This window comes from Salvelinus namaycush, chromosome 6, assembly GCF_016432855.1.
Source record: "Salvelinus namaycush isolate Seneca chromosome 6, SaNama_1.0, whole genome shotgun sequence".
In the NCBI taxonomy this organism is placed as follows: domain Eukaryota; kingdom Metazoa; phylum Chordata; class Actinopteri; order Salmoniformes; family Salmonidae; genus Salvelinus; species Salvelinus namaycush.
The window spans coordinates 25,022,569-25,028,568 of record NC_052312.1 but is presented as its reverse complement, the minus strand read 5'-3'; the positions used below and the strand labels follow the sequence as shown (position 1 = coordinate 25,028,568).

Here is a 6,000-nt window from a genome sequence, read left to right as displayed (position 1 = left end):
TAGCTGGTTAAATAAAGGTGAAATAAAAAAATAGTCGCAGGAGTATGCAACCCTGGTCGTGGAGCGCCGCAAGCACTTCATATTTTTTTATTTAACCGTCCTGGAAGACCAGGTGTGTTAAATTTAGGCAATCGTTGAACTGGTCAATTAGCTCAGTTGGTCAGGTGTGGTGCCTAGTTTGAACAAAATCCTGCAGTACTCTAGGAACAGGGTTGCCTTCCCTTGCTGTAGTTTGAGCATTCGGCTTGCTTTACATTCCTCGTAAATAGGCCTAAAGAGGAAGGGAGTAACACAAACATATTTATTGCCCCTCGCGCTACAGTAAAACGTAACCGCGAGAGAAGCAGGGAGCGCTTGCTCATCTCTGTTAACTCGCTCGAGGCTATTAACAAGGGGTCGGTCAGTCAAGTCTCCGCTCATCTTGGTTTTCAGTGACACGCATGCGCACTAACAGGTCTCTGGAATCTGATGCAGCTCGCAGTACAGGCTGAGTCGACGCTGCCTTGGTAACCCCACACATGCGGAGCACGAGCTGGGGACCCAGATTTCCTGATTTCAGAGGCTTCTTCCTACATTCTTCTCCTCCATCCATCCCCCCCTGTTTCTCCCATCAGCAGTCAATTGGGCGGCTGTGCCACCACTGTTATGGACCCGTGGAAATGCAGACAGGGCTGAAAAAGACGGAGTGAAAAATAAAAAAGAAGAAAAGAGAACTTGAAGCGGCGCACAGGCAGGTAGGCTAAAACCTGGTGATTTAAAATCCGCTTTGCTTGCAGACGGTGTAGCAATGGTCCAACGGTAAATTAGCAACAATAGTGAAATAGCACGTTTGTCGACATGCATTCGTAAGCATGGGTGTGTCATTCAGATTGCCTGCCTTGTAACAGTAGCGCTGTAAGTATTTATCCGTGAGAAAATGTTAACATTTGTGGCCGATTCATCATGCAATGAATTTCAAAAAGCAGATCGGAATCCGAAACCGAGTATAATTTGATTGGCAGACATGTTCTGTTAACCTATTAAATTGATTGTTATTTTACCGTTACAGTTCATGACACGGAACTGTTCAGATTATTTCTTTCTGAATTGATGTATTATTGTGCGTGGTAACAAATATTGACGTTATATAGGCCTATATCCTAAGATATAGACTTTAGTTTAGGCTACTACAGTACAGTGGATTTGACAGCCTGCCGTCCTGCCCGCACGCCTGTCCAAAACAAGTGGCCATGGTTGAAGTCTAGAACAGACTAGACTAGTATTCCCTGAATAAGTATTCAAGCACAGGTACTCGTTCGGGGAGTAGGTGCCAGTAGGGGCATAGGCTACACTAGTAGTGTATCACCAGCTTGGCTCAAGGGTTTAGTGTAACAGATTATTCTCGGTAGAGCCTGACTCACTGTCAACAACCTTTACCAGACCGGCCACTGCTGCTGCTGTTATCTCATGCTGTCCAAATAAAGTTTCACAATGTGTCAAACATTCTGTTGTAGAATGTTGTTTTTGTGGGTACCTTGTTGTTTTATTAATGTTTTTATTGTTGTGTAGACTAACTAGTGCTTTGTAACATTTAACCACTGTTTTGCTGGTGGCTTCTCCTGTGGCACAGCTTGAATAACCTTTTCAAGAGATTAGGGCGATAAAGCTTATTTAGTGTGAACGGACACCTGATTTTTGTAGTTATAGGTTCATGATAATGTCATTTGTGTGAGTGAAAGGGCTTCAAAACGGCTTGATATTATCTAATTAAATTGGTAGACATTTTGTAAACCTGCAGAGAGAGCGCTTGAACTGGATCTTAAAGATCTGAATTGTTAGATATCCTTCACTATGAACACAAGATGTTGAAAATATGCCTTTTTGTTTCAAAAGATGTTGAAAAGGCTTATTTTCAATGTCTTGTGCTCACCAGGTTATCTTTGGTTACAGTATTAGCCTTGTAACAGTTGAAGACAGTTATTAAACAATTGACCCTTTGCTAAGCCCTACCCCAGAATTTTGGGAAACCAATCGCAGCGCTCAAAGGGATAGCAACTATCGTCTTGTCCGACACCTCAGCAGAGGTGGAACAACAGGTTCAAAAATGGTGTGGCAAAATTCCTGTCTTTTAAGGAAAAACTCCAGGTCCCAGATCTCATGACCTGGTCAGGTAAAACTCTTGGTCCTATTCGTAGGCTATGACAAAAGTTTATTATTATAGATAGCTTCCCTTTTCAGCTGTGCTATGACTAGGGTTTTTGTTGTTGGATTGTGAATTGGAAACACTCTTCCAGAGAACCTATCATCCTTTCACTCCCTCTCTACTTTATCTTCCGCTGTATTCCCTGTTACAGCCACTTTCTATCACTCTCAATTTCAAGCTTCTGCCTCTAACCCTAGGAATCTCTCTTCCCCCTTCTTAAGCCTCCACCCCCTCTTTGCCGACGACTTTGTCAAACAAGTTGACGACATCCACTCCTCATTCACTCAGCCTATTGAGTCCACTGGTCCCACTCACTCAGAACTACCCTACGCCTTGACATATATCTCCCCTCTCTCTCTAGATGAAATTCTGCAACTAGTGAGGTCCGGCAGCCCGACAACTTTCCCGCTCGAACCCATCCCCTCCTCCCTTCTCCAGACCATCTCTGGAGACCTCCCATTCCTCACTTCCCTCAACTCATCCCCTCTGACTTTAGAATTGCCAGAGTCGCTCCCCTCCTCAAGAAACCAACACACCACTCTGATATCGAAAATGACAGACCGGTATCTCTTCTTTGTTTTCCAAAACCTGATGTCTCTGAGCAACTCTCTCGCTATCTCTCTCAGAGCAATCTTCTTGACCCTAACCAGTCAGGCTTCAAGACGGGTCACTCAACCTAGACTGCTCTTCTCTGTGTCACGGAGGCTCTCCACACTGCCAAAGCTGACTCTCTCTTCTGTTCTCATCCCCCGTAGATCAATCCGTTGCATTCGACACCATGAACCATCAGATCTTCCTCTGCACCTGATCAGGGCTGGGTGTCTCAGGCTCTGCACACTTTTTGATTGCATCCTACCTGGCAAGCCAGTCCTACCAGGTGTTGTGGAGAGGATCTGTGTTTGCACCACGTACTCTCACTACTGGTGTCCCCCAGATCTCGGTTCTAGTGAGGTCCTCTTCTCTGTATAAACCAAGTCACTCAGCTCTGTCGTATCCTCACATGGTCTCTCCTGTCATTGCTATGCGGATGACACTCAACTACTTCCCCCCCCCCCCCCCCCCCCCCCCCCTTCTGACACCCAGGTGGCGACACGCATTTCTGCGTGCCTGGCAGATATCTCAGCTTGGATGTCGGCCCACCAGCTCAAGCTTGACCTCAACAAGACGGAGCTGTTCTTTCACCCGGGGAAGGCCTGCCCTCTCCAAGACCTCTCCATCACGGTTGACAACTCCAGTGTCCCCCTACCTGAGTGCAAGGAACCTTGGCATGACACTGGACAACACCCTGTCGTTCTCTGCAAAAATCAAAGCAGTGTCTCGCTCACACAGGAAGCGGCACAGTTCCTAATCCAGGCACTTGTCATCTCCCGTCTGGACTACTGCAACTCACTGTTGGTTGGGCTCCCCGCTTGTACCATCAAACCCCTGCAACTTATCCAGAACACTGTAGCCCGGTGTTCAACCTTCCCAAGTTCTCCAATGTCACCGCGATCCTCTGCACATTCTACTGGTTTCCAGTCGAAGCTCGCATCCACTACAAGACCATGACTTTACTGTAGTATTCACTATGTAGTGTTTTTGTGGACTACATATACTGTAGTATTTACAGTTTACTATAGTACAAATACTGTAGTAAAAAAAGATTAGTATATATTATATAAATTATTGTAGCAATTTTGCAGAATGTGGTATTCTGTAGTGTTTTTTGTTGTTGTGTGTGTTGTCTTTGACAATAAAGTTGGGGGCTTTCACCTTGAGGAAACCTCCTAAAGAAATATGAAAATAGCACATTTTCCATAACCTGAAGGTAGGTGGGACTGGGTTATGAATGGAGAGTTCAGAGCAATTGCTTTTTTTCTATAAACTGTATAGAACACAATATATGGTCTATACTTGGCATGTAGGTTTCTTACTTATGGGTGCCACAAATTGGGATATGAGGGAGGGGAATGGGAAGGGCATATGCAAATGAAATACTGTAGTATTTACTATAAGTGACATTATTTTTGCGAACTGTAGAGTTTTTTTTTCTGACATTTCTGTAGTATTTCGTTCAGTATTCTACAGTATACTATAACATTCTATACTATACTACATATGATTGAGGGATACTACAGTGTGTAGTAAAGTATACTGTAATTTACTACAGAACTCTATAGTAAGTACTGTAGTATTATGTGGATCAGCTCAGGTATTGTACTCTGAAGTTCATAGTCAATGCATTTACAATGGGGGGAAGTCAATGCATTTTCAGTAGGGGGTACATGTTAGCACAGGGTGCACATATGGTCAAGAGGCCCATGTTCTGGTGACTAGGTTTCCCAGCTACTGTAAGTTGAAAACTACTTAGTAGTGTTGGGTGTAGGGTTGCACATTTTGGGGAATATTCAGAGTTGGAAACTTTCCATGGGAATATATTGGAATTAATGGAAATATGCAAATTAATAATAATACCATTTAAATGTAGATGTTTTTTTGCATTGAATATATTTACCATATCATATGGAGACAGAAACCTTCTACATTAACATAAGTAAACATAATTGCAAATGATTAAATCCTTCCAATAGAAATAAAAAATAAATCATTTAGTTATGAATTGAACTTTAATTAAATGAGGTGCCTCTTCACATGGGATGATTTCACTGAACAACAAAAGAAAAGGAATATGAAATGATCCCCAGTGATCTGTCGCATCTCCCCAAAACTTTTTCAACATACATCTGTGAGATGATAGGAAGACAGTCTAGAAACTAAAGCTTTGCTTATCAGGCTTCCATGTCTTCTCCCTGGACATTCTCAATGTCCACCTCTTGAACATCAGACTCTGAGGCCTCATCTCCACTGTCACTTTCTAACCTTGTTGAAAAAGCCTCAAATTTGCCCGGATGGCCACGGATTTTTCAACCCTTGTATTGGTCAGCCTGTTGCTTGCTCTGGTGTGCGTGTTCCCAAACAAGGACCAGTAGCGCGCTGAGGCGGCTGATGTTGGTTGGATTTGGAGGATGATGGAGGCAACGGGGGAAAGAGCTTCAGATCCACAAAGTCCCTTTTACTAGGTGGCTGATGAGATATGTTGGCACAACTACCATATTGTATCTCCATCCCAAAGCCCTTGCTTGGAAGTGTACTTCGCCAGACTGCCAAGAACCTTGCCCTCATCCAGGCCAAGGTGGTGAGACACGGTAGTGATGACACCATAGGCCTTGTTGATCTCTGCAGCAGACAGGATGCTCTTGTCAGCATACTTGGGGTCCAACATGTACGCTGCAGTGTGTATGGGCTTCAGGCAGAGGTCTAAATGCTTTTTGATGTGTTTCAGAACTGCAGTTTCCTCTGCTTGGAGCAACATTGAAGTGGGCAGGGCAGTACAGATTTCTTCTCTTACATCTGCAAGCAGAGTCTGAACATCAGACAGGATGGCATTGTCTCCCTCAATCCGTGCAATGGCTACTTCTATAGGTTTCAGTCGACTTACCACTGTCTCCCAAAATACATCATCTAGGAGCATCCTCTTGATGGGGCTGTCCATATCGGCGGACTAATATGGCCATTTCTTGGAGAGACTCCTTCCCCTTCAGGAGACTGTCAAACATGATGACAACACCACCCCAACGGGTGCTGCTGGGCAGCTTCAATGTGGTGCTATTATTCTTCTCACTTTGCTCGGTGAGGTAGAGTGCTGTTATAACTTGATGACCCTTCATATACCTAACCATTTCCTTGGCTCTCTTGTAGAGTGTATCCATTGTTTTCAGTGCCATGATGTCCTTGAGGAACAGATTCAATGCATGAGCAGCACAGCCAATGGGTGTGAT

General features: G+C 44.2%; 1 protein-coding gene across 3 annotated transcripts in view; it reads left to right on the top strand.

Moving 5' to 3' along the window:
• Window positions 1–454: 454 nt before the first annotated feature.
• Window positions 455–6,000, top strand: part of zgc:109889 (uncharacterized protein LOC553542 homolog) — a 67,532-nt gene continuing 61,986 nt past the window's right edge. For all 3 annotated transcript variants that reach the window (XM_038996269.1, XM_038996268.1, XM_038996267.1), the window contains exon 1: window positions 455–734. The gene's annotated coding sequence lies outside the window, so the exon portion shown is untranslated. The remainder of the gene's footprint in view (window positions 735–6,000) is intronic.